Source organism: Mus musculus, chromosome 2, assembly GCF_000001635.26.
Source record: "Mus musculus strain C57BL/6J chromosome 2, GRCm38.p6 C57BL/6J".
NCBI lineage: Eukaryota > Metazoa > Chordata > Mammalia > Rodentia > Muridae > Mus > Mus musculus.
Genome location: NC_000068.7, coordinates 155,594,784 through 155,611,033, shown reverse-complemented (window position 1 = coordinate 155,611,033; position 16,250 = coordinate 155,594,784).

Sequence of the window (16,250 nt, the reverse complement as noted above, 5' to 3'; positions counted from 1 at the left end):
GTCAGGAAGCTGGGATTCAGAGTGACAGGGACAAGGCAGTGAGGCACTCAGGAGTGGAAACTGAGTCACAGGGAGTCTCCTACACGCAGGAAAAAGACCTATACTTCCAGAAGGAGAGAGCAAGCAGACCAGGTAAAGGAGCCATAAAATCCCCACTGTGGCCATCGATTTCAGTTCTCAGTGAAGTCTAGAGGAAGACAGCACTAACCACGTGTCAAAGGTCAACAGTCACACAGACAGCACTGAAAGGACCTGCATCCTTCTACAGCACCTGGACACTACCCCTCAGCCTCTAGCTCCACCTCAGAGTCTCCAGAGGGAAATCCAACATGAAGAAAACCCAAACAAAGCTGGGCCTTGTGGACACCTGTAACTCCAAGTTCTCAGTGTTAGATCTCAAAGAAGCTCAAGACAAATGGCTGGGATGCAGTTAGCCATTTAGCCTGGGTTTGAGACCTAACACTCAAAAGGCCCAGGCAGGAAGGAGCCAAGTTCAAAGTCAGTCTAAGTAATTTAGCAAGACTCCCATATCCCAAAATTAAATAATAATAATAATAATAATAACAATAATTAATAATAATAATAATAGGAAGAAGGTTGGAGATGTAGATTCATGGAGAGTGCTTACCAAACAAGCTTGAGAAACTAGATGTGGTCCCTGACAGGAAGGAAGGAAGGAAAGAAGGAAGGAAGGAAGGAAGGAAGGAAGGAAGGAAGGAAGGAAGGAAGGAAGGAAAGAAGGAAAGAAGGAAAGAAGGAAAGAAGGAAAGAAGGAAAAGAAAGAAAGCCAGAGATGAAGCCATACAGTAAAAGGAGGAAGAAAACTTAGAAGTTTATACCAGTTAGGAGTGCCTCCATAGTCTGACATTCATGATTTACAGAAAGCCAACTTCTTGTACCCAACTCTCATGAAGAGTGGGATGCTTACAATTCAGTCTGTCCGATAAAACTCAAGAATATGTCAAGACACTTCCAGAATCTTCTGTCCATCAATTCATTCAGGGCTCGATGACATTGCAGGATTTTAGAATTATAGGCTCAAATGATCTAAAGAACATTGGATACAGAGCTGGAGAACCCCAGAGCCAGGATTCCAAGCAGATGCCAGGCTAAGCAGAGCATAAAAGGATCCAAGAACCTTGGACACTGGACATAGACCTAGGACATTCCAAATTGACACCAGGGAATTCTCTGTACCAACAGGAATCCATTCCAGATACGTATCTGTACCAAACAAAATATACAAGGGTAATTTTATACATTATCACCACATATGCTTGCGGAGCAGGCAAAACTAGGCATGGGGACAGAAGTGTAAGGCTGGTCTGCTGAGAATGGAGGGCGTAAGAGAACCATCTAGAATGTAAGAAATATTCCAGGCACAGGAATGGTCACATAGTTGTGTCTACCTGTGAATCAAACCAAGCTGTATGTTTTAAATGTATGTACACACACATGTAATGAAACAGACACATACAACATGAAAGCCCCCCTCCTCCCAGAAAAACATGCAAGTTTTAAAAACAAGTTTGGTAATGCCTGACATAAGTAGAAACCTTTCCCGGGAGGAATTGTCTCCGCTCGGTTTTGTCTACAGTTGGAATCTTTATGTCTGAGATCTTACATCCTCTTGACGTGTTTGTGGGAACAGACAATTTTCATTCTCTGTGGATGTGGGTTGTTTCTCATTTGCCTCCTGCCACTAGAAAGGAACTCTGAGGGATGGGGTCTGGGCTGCGTTCCCAGCGCCTTCCAGGAAGCCGGTCCAGGAGAGAGACTCAGTAGACAGCTGCCAGGCAAATGAACCAACCTTGATAGTTCAGGTGATAGAGTTTTCCTCTCTGTACAAGGTCCGAGGCTGGGAGCAGAGTGTGAACAGTTAGTAGGTGTGAGGAGTAGGAACTGGACTGGTGACTCAGTGGGTAAGAGTGCTTGCCGCACAAACCTGAGGATCTGAGTTCAGATCCCAGCATCCCTGTAAACCACGAGGCAGGGCAATGTGTACACTTGTCACCATGGGGAACAAGACAGAAGGATGGCTGGGCTTGCTGGTCATCTGCCTAGCTCCAGGTTTGGTGAGGGACCCTGCCTCAAAAGAAAAGTCAAGGATCATATGCAGGACACCTGATATATCCTCCTTAGGCCTCTACACATGCAGAGATGTGTGTACACATACACATGTGCATGCACACACAATCACCCACACTCAGGAAAATACAGAGAGTAAATACAACTTTTCACTGCTCAAAGGTGCTCAGAATGCAAGGCTTTTTTTGCCCCAGGATAGAGTGACAGAATTAACCTAAAGAGATCAGACCTTCCCAATAACCATAGTCTACGCCAAAGATACAGTGTAGGTGACATTCTAGTTACCTGCCCAATGTACAGATGAGCGCTTAGAAACAAACCAGAACACAGACCTAGAAGGAAGCGTCCTGCTTGGTTCCTTTCGCTCTCCAGGCACATTGTCCTGCTGAGAAGGACATCTGGGTCAGAACAGGGTCCTGGGAGAGCCACGAAGCTTGCAGTTTGCAAGGGCTCGAGGGGTTAAGTTCAGGTGCTGTCAGGAGCAAAGGGAACTTGTGGGACTTGGGTAGCCTCAAAGGAAACACAACTTTGTCAGAGAACATTTCTCTGGCAAGCCTGGGGCCTGGGGTCTAGTCCCCAGCGTTTAGGATGGGGGTGTAGGACCTGTGGGCAGGGCCAGAACAAGGGAGCATAGCTGTGTACACAGGAGGGTTAAGGTCAGAGCCAGCCTGCAACTGAAAAACAGTCTTGGGAGAAAGTGAGCGTGCAGTATGGGTCAATGGCTGAAGTCTGGTCCAACTTCAGGAACTCCAGGATGTTAGAACCCAGCTCCAAATCTCCCTGCCACGTATCTACCCCACAACACGGGTGTGGTTGGAGAAAAGCATGTGTGGTGGAAGAAGGGTTTTCCTGGGGAAGAACAGAGGGTAGGGAAAAGGCAAGATTGTTCAGAATCTCGAAACGCTTGGGAAGGGACACAGCACTGATGGCAAGAGCAATGGGAACCTTCAAGGATGGAAGCGGCCTAAAGTGTAAGAAGCGCCAATCTGGCCGTCATGTTGAGAACACACTGGGAGGGTAAAGCTTGAGTCGAGGCAGATGGGGTTGGGGGTGCTGAAGGCAGTGTGTGTGTGTGTGTGTGTGTGTGTGTGTGTGTGTAGGTGGAGACAGGTGTCATGAGCCCACAATCCCAGGAGAAGAAACTGAAGATCCTGCCTGAGCAACTGCATGGGCTGAGGCTAGGCCCCAGGGCATAAAGAGGGGTGAGGCTGGACCTATCACTGGAATAGAACTCTGAAGAACTTCAAAAGCAAGATTGGGATTTAGAGCTTTCCCCTGTCTGAGTTGGGGCGCCATCAAAGGCGTTTTTATTTATTTCTTCATCAAAGAGCCTTGAGCAAGAGGATCTGACACTGGGGTGAGATTTATGTGTTCACCAGATCCCTGTGGCAGCTGGTGTGGAGGATGGATTGAAGGGGCGAGACCCACCGGTGGCAGGAAGATGCCTTCAGGAGGAGGCTGCCATAATGGTCCACACGAAAGGTGGTGAGGCCCCAAGGGGGGCCCGCCACCCTGGCACCCTGGGGGTGGCTGGGCCTCTGCTTGTCCCAGGTTTGTCCTCTTCACGGGGCCCTGGGCAGCTGCAGAGGGCTCCAGTGGGCCCCAGCTCTGATGCTCTGAGCAGAAAATAGGATGAGGGCAGCCAAAAGGCCTCAAGGCTGTTTATCCGGACAAGAGATGCCTCAGCGTGGATTTATGACTGAAAGGTTATTGGGGGGAGGAAGTGGGGAACCAGCTGTCCCCCATCCCCGTAAAAGACTATGTAAGGGACTGTGGACCCATCTGCAGCGAGAGGGGCAAGGGTGGACACATGAGGAATAATGTCCTGCCAGCACCGGAGGATGAAGGAACGCTGTAATGGTTGTACAAATCAACTCTCATTAAAGTCAGGGAAACTGAGGCACTGAAGGAGAGGCAGGTCTTTGTGCCACTATCACCCAGCAGTCTAACCTTAAGCTTCTAAGAAAGACTCTAGGGTCTAAAGAATGAAGACCTCTCAGAGCACTTATGAGGATCCTCCAAGCCACCCCAGTAAAAGAAAAAAGTGTGTGTGCAGGTGTGTGGTGCTAAGGGTCTCTAACTCTCAGCACTTCCTCTGTTCCGGGTTCTGACCTGTTCATACAGGAGTTCAGCCATTGCTGTAGTTCCACAATGTCTTTATAGTGTTCTCTGTCCCTCTGGCCTCAGTACTGATCTGACTGTTTTGGACAATGGATGGGAGGGCTTGGTATCTTCCAAGGGTCTTGGTCTTTCCACGTTACCTGTTCCTCTCTGCCCTCTGAGGACATTCTCCTGGCCTTTGCCTCTGTCTCCCTGAGGCTCAGCTGAGCCTGTTCCACCACCCACCCCCAGGGGCTGGTTGAGCAGTTCTACGCAGACAATGCCTGGGCCCTGTGCCCGGGCTGGAACAGGTGGCAGCTGCTGTGCATCTATCTATAGCTCTCCTGTCCTTCAGTTGTTCCCAGCTTCAAACAATGGCTGGTCTCTGAATTATAGACACCCCCACCAGGCCTGCTGAAGTGGGTCCCAGAGGGAATGAGAGAAGGCTCCCCAGAGGCTACACGGTGACCTCACAGGCAGCCACTTCTGTGGACCCCGATCTTCTATCTTTCACTTGAGTGCCTAGCTCCAAGACTGGAGAGCGGGAAGACTCGGGGGTAAGGGAACGGGGCTATGTCTGAACAGCAGACTTGAACATGATGTGAGACATGTGGGTTTCCCTGTCTTTAGCCTTAGCTGACAGGCACTTAGGAGTGCTGGGGTGCCAGTCCCACGAGGGCAGAGACCTGGCCTTTTAGATAGTCTACTAAATCCCAGTTCAGCTGGGCGCCTGGTTCAGTAGAAAGAGAGGCTTGTAGCAATGACTCAGACTTAGGAGGAAGAACGCCTTGGGTTTGAACCCTGTCTGTGAGTTACCAGCCGTGGCACCTTGAGTACCCACTTAAGCCTGGAACAGCAGCGCCGTAGATCCTGAAGATCTGAAGAGCTGAGACTTGCACTTAGTCTTGGTGGACTCTTGGTGTGTTACTAAGACAGAGCATTAAGGAAGTGAGGAGTTTGGGATATATACGCTCAGTGGTAGAGCACCTGCTTAGCACACACAGGCCCTAGACTCCATCCCCAGCACTGGGAAAAACAAACAAAGGATGTAGAGACAGGCTGTATGTGTCAGGGAGGCTGGTGTCCGTGGCTCTATCTGTGGATAGACTAGTCCCTCGGGACACTGATGAGAACAGTTGGTGGGGACAGGGGGAGAAACTGGTTTATTTTCTTTTTAATACCTTTTGAATTTTCAATCATGCATATATATCATAAGGGCCATTTTTTGTTTGTTTGGGTTTGTTTTGTTTTGTTTTGTTTTTTTTTTCAAGACAGGGTTTCTCTGTATAGTCCTGGCTGTCCTGGAACTCACTTTGTAGACCAGGCTGGCCTCAAACTCAGAAATCCACCTGCCTCTGCCTCCCTAGTGCTGGGATTAAAGGCATGCACTACCACGCCCGGCTATAAGGGCCATTTTAAAGCAGCTATTAAGTTATAAGTAAAGATCTCCTCCTATAATGTGGGAGGAGACCTGGGTGTGGACAAGCCCCGGCACTGTCAACCTGGGTCTGAGCCCCGGGGAACCCACTTTCCTTCAGCCCAGAGGGGACAAGTGCCCACTCAAAACCTTCCCAGAGCAAAGAGCAAGCCAGAGGGAGGATCCCAGCTTCCATGCCAAGCATTGGGGATGGACAGGGAGGCAGAGGCCCCTGTTTTCCCTAGCCTTAGCCTCTGATCTTTACCTCAGACTATTCTTAGAAGCCAGATAAAGCCAGCAGTTGGTGCTGCTCATATCAGCTTCTAGCCTGAGGGGCCCATTCCTGGGAACTACCCGCCCACGCCCACGAGAGAGGCCCGATCCTGACCCCACCCCTGTGCATCTGACCTCCCTGCTAGGTATGCACATCCTGCTGGCTCTGCCCTCTAACCTGCTCTAGTCACAAATACACAGACATCTCAGAGGACCAAGGTGACAGGTCCCTCTGTCACTCCCCTTGCCCAGCAGCTGGAAGCAATAAAGGCTAAAGAGTGTCCCCAAAGCAGCTATATCCCCAATGTACACTGATATACACAGCTTGGCCCAACACTAGGCTCCAAACCACGGTAGGAATATGAATGAAGGGAGATGGGGTAGCCAGAGATTCTGGGAGAAGGAAGAGTAGCAACAGCATCAGGGAGGGGCCAGAGAGCCAGGGCAGAGCGGGAGGGAGGAAACCAGTTAATTAGGAGGTTTGGGGAAGAAACGGCAGAAGAGGGTCACCGGCCAGCTTTCCATGTGACCTTGCACAGATCCATTCTTAGAGCTCCAGCTTCCATCGTGCAGGGGACGTAACTTTATGTGTACTTAGTTGTTATGAGAAGTCAATTAGTCCGAGCCTGTGTCTGTCCTACAGTATTCGGGATGCCGACACGGCGTCCACTTCTACACAGCAGGCAGTGCTTTTTTTTAATCTGAATGCCTGCGAGGGTTACTCTGCGAAAAGTTAGGCCTCCCTCAAATCTTTGTTCTGTCACTTAGAGAACACCTCGCTTCACCTCTGAGACTCATCTTCCTTCTCGGCAGAACAAATATACACAGAGAACCCAACTTAAGTTGCTGTCGAGAAGTAGCCAAACAGTGCTTGCCCTGGGGTGGACTGGCTGAGACGGTGGCTCTGGCTGTGGATATTGAGGTTCTGTGGGAGGGAAACCTTGAGCCTGCCACTCTGGGGACAGAACTTAGGATGGTGCCCAGGTCGGTTAACATTTTGCAAGAGTAAGGGGACCAACACAGGAGAGGGACATCCCAGGATCTTACAGGATCACATGGCAGCTCACATCCTGAATCAAAGCCTAGGTCCCTGCTTTGGGTCTTGGGACCAGGATGACTAGTCCAGACTGGGTCAGCTGCCTACTTAATTCCAGGTATCAGCACTGTCCGATACCTCCAGGCTAGTATTTGGCCCAGCCCTAAGGTTCCCAGATTGGGGAGGGAGGCAACTCCAAGATAGTTAATAAGTGACCCAGGGCTAGCCAGGAAGGGACTTAGCCCCATCTGGTGGAGTGAGAATGAAGAAAGAACATCCATTTATCCATCTATCCGTCCCTCTATCCATCCTCTGTAAAAGGCTAAGCAGGAGTGGATGGGGTGGGCAAGCTGTGGCTTTGCCATTGTTCTGTGCTCATGGTCCGTAAGTTTTGGAGCTGAGGAGCAGAAAGACTCTCAAACTGGGGACCCCGGCTGAAGGTGCCGCACGCACGCAGCCTCATCCTGAGTATCCAGAGGGTGACGCTACCCCAGCCCCGCATCTCTTAGGGAGTTGGACCTCATCAATTCAGGGGCAGGAGGTCTCCTCAAGCAGAGCTCTCCAAGTTTTTATGGCTTAAATTTCTTTTTCTATTTTTAAGTATTTTTTGTAGTACTGGGGATTAACCCCCGAACTACAATCCCTGCCCGATTACATTTAATTTTTTATTTTTTTATTTTTGTACAATTACATGCAGTTGTTAAAAAAATACAGAATGCCACTTGTGGCTGTTCATGCCTGTAATGCTAGCACTTAGGAGACTGGGGCAAGAGGAGTCTGCAGTGAGTTTGAGGTTATTGTGTGCAGCATCGTGAATTTCAGGCCAGCTTGAGACACATTGCCCTATATCCGCATTGATATGAGATATGATCGACTCATTTAGATTTTCCTAGCAACTTTTTGTTTATCCTGTGTCTCACTATTAATCATAGGCCTGGAACTCAAGAGCTCCACCTGCCTCTAAGTGCTGGAGTTAAAGGTGCGCCACCACGCCTGGCATGTACCCCAACATTTTAATTTATAACACTTGTTGCCAGCCTTGCTCCTAGAAGATCAGGGCAATCTTAAGACCTTGGAATAAGCAGAGCTCAGGCTGGGTCACCAGCATCTGGCATAGGCCTGGGAACCAGAGCAGAATGGCAATGTCCACTGGAGTGGGCACCTACTTCCAAGAACCGTCTTCTCTATGGGCCTCTTGTTACATTCCCCACTGTGGCCTCCCCTCTAGGTCCAGCAAAAGATTGAGCCCTGTTTCTCTCCCACCCCAGCCTGGGCAAGCATCCTCTTTCTTTGTTCTTTTGGGCCAGGCTAATACTACAGTGCTGGAGTCTGGCTGTCTGTGTGTAAACCCCAATTACCTTGTCTCTGAGACAGCAGCTGTTCCCTAAGAATTAAATAAGATACTGCACACCTTTTAAAGAGAGAGAACAGAACGCCAAATCGTTGCTTATACCGAGTATCCGATGTTCAGTAATCACTTTTCTCATTACTACCATCTCTATTTTGGGAGAACAAGAAACGAAAGCACGTTACTCACCATTGCAGAGGTCACCGAGGGGAAAGGTCACACCCAGGACTGTGGGTGCCTCGGGCATCTCCTTGGTTTCCTCCTTGGTTTCATGGTCTCTGTGGCCCCTTCTCTCTTAGAGCTTTAGCTCCCATCTTCCATAGGTCTCAAGGTGACAACTGGGCTTTCCCTGCAGGGTCATCACTTCCTTACTATTCCCCAGCTCCACTGTCTCCCTCTGCATGGCCAAGAGTCTAGACACAGAGACCTGCCAAGCTCCAACCACAGCAGAGTAAAAGGTTCCTTCCCCATGGGCTTCTAAGCAGCCATGGAACTAACCACGCAGATATAAAGGACAATAGTTATCAAGTTGGGAAGCCACAGTGAGCTGTCACTCCTCACCCAGTAGATAATAATTAATAATAATAATAATAAACAATGGACAATTCTGAGTCCCAGTGTCCTAGTTAGCTTCTCTGTTGCTGTGGTTACACTGACCCTAAGCAACTTGGAAAGAAAGGGTTTATTTGGTTTGCCTGTTGCCATCCACTGAGGGACGTCAAGGTAGGAAGTCAGAGCGGGAACCTGGAGGCAGATGATGCAGAGGACATGGATGGGTGCTGCTTACTGGCTTGCTCCTCCTCGTCTACTCAGCCTGCTTTCTTATAGCACCCAGGACCACACAACACACAATGGGCTGGGCCTTCCCCATCAATTCCTAATAAAGAAAATGCCCTACAGACTCGCCTACAGCTTGATTTTATGGGAGCAATTTCTTAGTGGCGGCTTTCTCCTCTGCCGTGACTCTAGCCTGTGTCAAGTTGACAGCGCTCAGTCCACCATCCATGGAAGCCCATCCAGGAATTGCTGGATAGAGACCACAGAGGAACCCTGCTCCCTTCCAGGAGAAAGTTCAGCTACCTTTCTAACATAGCCAGGCCCACCTGCCAAAGGATGCTATTGCCTACAGTGGGCTGGATCAATTAGCAACCAAGAAAATGCTGCATAGACGTGCTCACAAGCCTCCCAATGGAGGCAATTCTTCAGTTACTCTTCCCTCTCCCCAGGTGTGCCAAACTGACAGCCAAAGTTAGCCATGACACGGGGGGGGGGGAGGGGAGGGAAGGAGGCAGAACAGACATAAGGCCGGTTTACTACTGGAAGAAGTGAAACTCAGTAAAAAGCCCACTAGAGAGGAAACAAATTAATGTCATCTTATAAAGGTAAAACTGCCTCTTAACACATTAGGAGGCACTTAGCAAGAATGTGTTAGAAAACCACTACAGCTGACTCTAAGTAGTATTCTCAGGAGAATGAGACAGAAAAAGTGTGCATGTATCACCATTCAGGGTCTCTTTCTCTGTGTGGACTTTTTTTTTTTAAAGTTAACTTATTCATCTTATAGAAGTGAGTACACTGTCACTCTCTTCAGACACACCACAAGAGGGTATCAGATCCCATTACAGATGGTTGTGAGCCTCCATGTGGTTGCTGGGAATTGAACTCAGGACCTTTGGAAGAGCAAACAGTGCTCTTAACCACTAAGGCATCTCTCCAGTCCCCATCTCTGTAGACTTAACTGTCCTAAAACTCACTCTGTTGACCAGGCTGGCTTTGAACTCACAGAGCTCTGCCTGCCTCTGCCTCCTGACTGCTGGGATTAAAAGCTTGTGCCTGGCATACCTATTTATATCAGAGACAGGATCTCAAAAGTATTATCAAGACAAGCATCAAACTCACTTGGCAAACCCGGTAAGACTCTAAATTGTAGCAATTCTCCTGCCTCAGCTTCTGGAGTACTAGGTATGGGTGTGGGCTACCACTGCTGGCTAAAACATGGCATTTTAATGCAATGAAGTTCACTGGACAGTGAAAAGGAACGAGCTTAAGTGACCTCATTAAAGCGAATAGCTCCCAGACAGAGTGCTGAATGAAAAAAAGCAAGCTGCACACAAAATCATGGAATACATTACCACATAAAGTCTAAATTCCATGAGAAGACAGTACCACATATTAGTTAGAAATATCTACTGAAATGCACAGGACTTCTATATGGTATTAAATGTTAAGCCAAATAAATGAGCCAAATACTTAATCCTAAAACCTGAAACAATAAAACTCTTAGAAGAAAACCCAGGAGAAAATTCATGAGGATCTTAGATTCAGTGATGTCTTCTTAGAGACAGAGGTTCAGTGGACAGATGGCCCATGCCAGCAATCACGGCACTCAGTGTCAGGCAGGCCTATAACTGTGGTCAGCCTAGAGCTACACGGAAAACTATTCTCAACCCAGGGGTGGTGAGTTAATCTGTGGTGATCCCAGCAGATTAGGGGCAAAGACAGGCAGATCTCTGTGAGTTTGAGGATAGCCTGATCTACAAGTCAAGTTCCAGGATAGCCAGGGCTCTGTTAACACAGGGAAAACCTGTCTTAAAAGATCAACTAGCCAAACAACAACATTCTAAAAAAAAAAAAAAAATAGAGACAACACTCAAAACACAACTGACTAAAGAGAAAACGTTAAGTGCATCTTAGAAACCAAAAGTTTGTTTAAAACTATTTGTCCTTCAAAAGGCAGTAGGAGCTGGGCGGTGGTGGCACACGTCTTGAATCCCAGCACTTGGGCGGCAGAGGCAGGCGGATTTCTGAGTTCGAGGCAAGCCTGGTCTACAGAGTGAGTTCCAGGTCAGCCAGGACTAAATAGAGAAAACCCTTTCCGGAAAAACAAAAAGGCAGTAGGAAGAAACTAAAAAGCTAGAAGAGACTGTCTGCAAAGCATACACATCTAGTAAGAAGAGTCTAGTATCTGGAATATATAAAGAGCTCTTACAACTCAACAGAGAGAAGCAGTTTTATACTCCAAAGATCACAAGGGAGGGAAAAGTGTAGAGAATTGGTTTTCTTTTGGAGTGTGTGTGTGTGTGTGTGTGTGTGTGTGTGTGTGTGTGTGCATTCATGTGTCAGTGGGAATGTGTCACAGTGTGTCAGACTGTAACTCCAGTATTAGCCCTCACCTTCCACCTTGTTTGATGCAGGGTCTCCTGTTTGCCACTGGATACTCCAAGCTAGCTGGCCCTTGAACTTCATGTAATTCTCCTGTCTCTGCCTACTAGCTTGACTCAGGAGCACTGGGATTGTGATGCTACTACTCCCGGCTTTATGTGGGTTCTGGGGATTCGAACTCACACCCTCACCCTTGCATAGAGAGCGAATGCATAACAAGCGCCATCTTCACCCAGAGCCATCTTCCTGGGATGTTCTTTGTGTGTTTAGCCAAGGTCTCATTTTGTAGCCCAGAATTCACGGGAATGCTCCTGCCTCAGCTTCCCAGGTGTGAGCTGCTGTACCTGGTGCAAGTGTCTTTTTGAGCAATATCTCACTCTAGAGAAACAGGCGAACTCAGAAACTCACCACTTTCTTCACCCTTTGATTTTGATTAGTGTCTCCTAGTTATTAATAATGGACAATGCTCACTGATCGTTGTGTCTCCTGGTAACATGTCTATTCAGATCTTTTGCATGTGGGCACAGAGGCCAGAAGAGGGTACCAGAGCTGCAGGTGGCTGTGAGCTGACCATATGGGCCCAGAGAACCCAACTCATATCTTCTGGAAGAGTAGCAAGTGCTCTTAATCCACCGAGAATCTCTTCTGTGCCATTTTTTAGTCCATTTCAGGGCCTGGGAGGTGGAGGCAGGAGGATCAAGAGTTCATGGAGCTGAAGGCCAGCCTGAGCTACACGACTCAAAGAAATGACCACAACAAAGATGCTGTTTCACGGACCTAAGATTACTATAACCAGACAAACAGAAACTAGAGAAGACCAGAGCTCATACATTGCTGCTGTTTGGGAAAACAATTGGCACTTCCTTAAATGGTTAAACAGACAGTTAAGATGTTAAGATGTTAGCAGTTTGTCTCCTCAGCGTCTTCTCTACTGGACTATAAGATGAACCGCTCATACAGATGTGTATGTGCAAGACAGCAACATCCAGAAAAGCAAAAACTGAAAAAGGGTGAGGCAGTGGTGCCATGTGCCTTTCATCCCAGAACCTGGGAGGCAAAGGCAGGTGGATCTCTGTGAGTTTTTAGGCCAACCCAGTCTACATAGTGAATTCCAGGCTAGCCAATGCTATACAATGAGACCCTATCTTTAGGGGGGGTAAAATTGTTTACAAAAGGGAAATAGTTCATATGGCTTAAGCCAATGTACAAAATGGCTTATTTACAAATGTTGCCTGCATGTGTGTGTCATGTATGTATCTGGTGCCTGACAAGACCATAAAAGGGTGTAGAGTCCTCTGGAAATGGAATTAGCTCACTTGTTTTTCTCCGAGAATGGGACAGGGTCTTCTGCAAGAGCAGCCAGCACTCTTCATCTTGAGTCATCTCTCAACCTCAGGGACAAAGCTCCGACCCAGACTATGTCTCGCTGGCCAAGAAAAGTCGCAAAGGCCACACATGATGATTCCATTCGTAAGAAATGCTCAGGATACAAAAAAAAAATCATAAAGAAAGTTCATTTATTTGAAATGTTTACTACATTTATTTACTTGTATTTGTGCCCATGCAGAAGTCAGAGCACACCTGAGGGAATCAGCTCTCTCCTTCCACCACACAGGACCTGGGGACAGAACTCAGGTCTTCAGGCTTGGTGACAAAAGGCCATCTGGAGGATCGTCTCACTGGCCCAGTCCTCTCTCCTCTCTGGGATTTTCTTTGCTTGTAAGTGAAATAAGATTTTGTGATAGGTCATAGAGGATCCTGGAGCCTAGAAATAGCCACTTGGCCAGGAGGTGGTGATGCACACCTTTAATCCCAGCACTAGGGAGGCAGAGGCAGGTGGATTTCTGAGTTTGAGCCCAGCCTGGGCTACAGAGTGAGTTCCAGGACAGCCAGTTCCTGGAAAGAAAAACTCTGTCTCGAAAAACAAATGTAGGAGGCGGAGGAGGAGGAAGAAGAGGAGGAGGAAGAGGAAGCTACCTTCCTAACAGTGGTTCTTAGCCTTTCTGATGCTGTGACCCTTTAATACAGTTCCTTATGTTGTGCTGACCCCAACCATAAAAATATTTTCTTTGCTACTTTATTACTGTAATTTTGCTACTGTTGTAAATCATAATGTAAATATCTATGTGTTCTGATGGTCTTAGGCAACCCCTGTGAAATGGTGGTTCAGATTCCCCAAAGGGGTCATGGCCCACAGACTGAGAGCCAGTTCTGGTCTTAACAGCAACTGCAAGTGGGCCTATAAGAGTGCTGCTTCTCTATTTGCTCTCAGTAAAATAGAAACAGTAACGTCTCCCTCCCAGGATTACTGTGGGGTGTAAATGAGACAGCACAAAGTGTCAGGGGGAGGTCTGACACACAGTAAATCCTCCACACATGCAAGACTCCAGTTTTGATTCCACAGGCATTTCCTGAGTAGTAAGTCTGGGCTGGGGCTAGAGGCTGGAAGGCAGAGGAATTCCACTCTGAATAGCTGAAGCGGTGGCCCCCAGCCAGGTGGAGAGGTAGACAGACTCATAAACTGTAGTGCCAGGTGGGGCGATGTCATGGCTAAAAAGAGACATCAGCCATGTGTGGGATGCAGACCCTGGGACGGTGGGAGGTGTCCCACCAGACCAAAGCTGGGTGTGGTGTGATGGTACATGCCTGCAATCCCAACACTTGGGAAGTAGAGGCAGGAGCATTAGGAAGGAGTTCAAGGGCATCTTCAGCTCTTTAATAAAGTACATGAGACCTGGTCCCAACCTCACTCGCCAAAAAGCTAGCTAGGACTTGGAGAGAGGCCTTCAGGGGGCAAACTCAGAGCAGAAAGTCAAAGGCAGCCTTGCTTGTCTTTTTCTGCCTAACTCAAATGTTCCCACAAACCCTTCAACATAAAGTCAGCTCAGAGAAGCCTGACCTCACCCCAAGTGTAGAAAATGCTGAGCTGTGTGACCTCTAGCAAAGGAGGACACCTCTTCACGCCTCCACTCCCCAGACCATAACAGTACCGACTCAGAGTTGTGGGAAGGAGGAGCTAACCCAGCTCCGAGCACTCGTGATCAGCTCGATAAAGAGCAGTTACTAGTAAGGAATACTAGAGTCCACGCTGGAAGTCAGGCTGTGGGATTCACCAAGGCCAGAGAGCTTGCTTTAATCACAGTGCGAGGTTAAGCAGTCAGAACCTGGACGCACATCTTCAATCCCAAAGACTCCCTACAGCTTCCTCTCCATCTGCAGACTCTTCACCAGGTTCTCTGGCGCCTGCTCTATGAATGGCAAAGGCGTGAGGCCAGAAAAGCCCTGGGCAAATTCCCTCATCCTGGATTTTTGATTGGAGATGCAATCGTTGTACAGCCTGGATGGCCTTGTGACCCTCCCACTTCAGCCCCCGCCCCCGGAGGTGCTGCAGTTACAGATGTATCACTGTGGCCAGCTTTTAAAGTCTACATGATAGAGGAAAGTGGGAGCCATGTTAATCCTTTCTGAGGGGATGCTGGAATCAAGCCCTCATTGCATATGCTGAGCCACCGCTCTACCCCGGTGATACACACCAAGCCTCCCTACTGGGCTTGGTGATCTTAGATCCTTTCATTTCCCCACATGGTATACACAAAGCCTTCACCATATATATGAGAGGCAGGGTCTCACGCAGCCTAGGGAAGCCTTGAACTCTTGCTCTTCTTGCCTCTACTTTCCAAGTGGTAGGATTACAGGTGTCTACCTCCATGCCTGGGGCTGCTTATCAGATCTGGGGCTTCAGGCATGCCAGCCAATATTCTACTGATGGAGTTGACCCTCAGCCCTAAAGGAACAAAGCAGTTCACGGAGAAGACATTTCCTCTGAAAGGCTGTACGAGGACTCAAGGGCACCTGTGAGGCGCACTTGAGATACTTTCAAGTTTTCACTAATGCCGGCAGCCACCTTTCCTCCTCCCAGACTACTTCAAGTATCTACCAAATACTGAAGATCAGCCTTCCAGGCACCATTCCAGGCTCTGGGGCAGCAGCTCTCAACCTTCCTATCGCTGCAGACCTTTAGTTCCTCATGCTGAGGTGACCCTCAAATATAAAATTATTCCATTGCTACTTCGTCACTGTAATGTTGCTACTGTTATGGATCATAATGTAAATAGCTGATATGCAGGATATCTGATATTCGACCTCTGTTGGGGTCACAACCCACAGGCTGAGAACCACCGGTCTAGGGTGTGCTAGCCCAGAGCATGCTGTAAAGCCCCTACATTTTGGTTAAACGGTGATTTAAAGTCCTGAAACTAGGATTTCCAGAATGACAGTAACCTGCTTCCCAAAACTCCTGCCCTGCCACCTGGCCTGCTGACCCTCAGTGACAGCCCAGGAGTAGCTCATCCTTCTCCTGACACTCCTATCAGCCTCCCCAGCTGCTCTTATCTTGAGCCAAAGAAGGGGGTGCTATTCACTACCTTTGCTTTCTTCTCCCCTTTCTAGTCTGTAAGTGAGCAGTGGGCCCCTCTGGACTCTTGACCTAGAGGTGTTGATATTTTCTCAGGTTAAACCTGTTTTGTTGTAGAAGTTGCTTCTCCATCTTTTCCTGTCCCATGGACCTGTCAGGGGGAGTGAACAAGGTAGGTGCTGGGAATTCACATTCAGGAGATGAAATGACAAAGAGAAGTAATTCCATGCACTGATGACTGGTATGAAAAAAAAAAACCTTCATGTGACAGACAGGGGTGGTGGTGGTGAACATCTGAGTGACAATGACAGACAGGGGTGGTCATGTGATGGTGACGTCTGAGTGACAGACAAGGAGACAGTTGTGCTAAAATTTAGCAGTAAATCATCCAAGGAGAGGAGCGGGAAGGGGC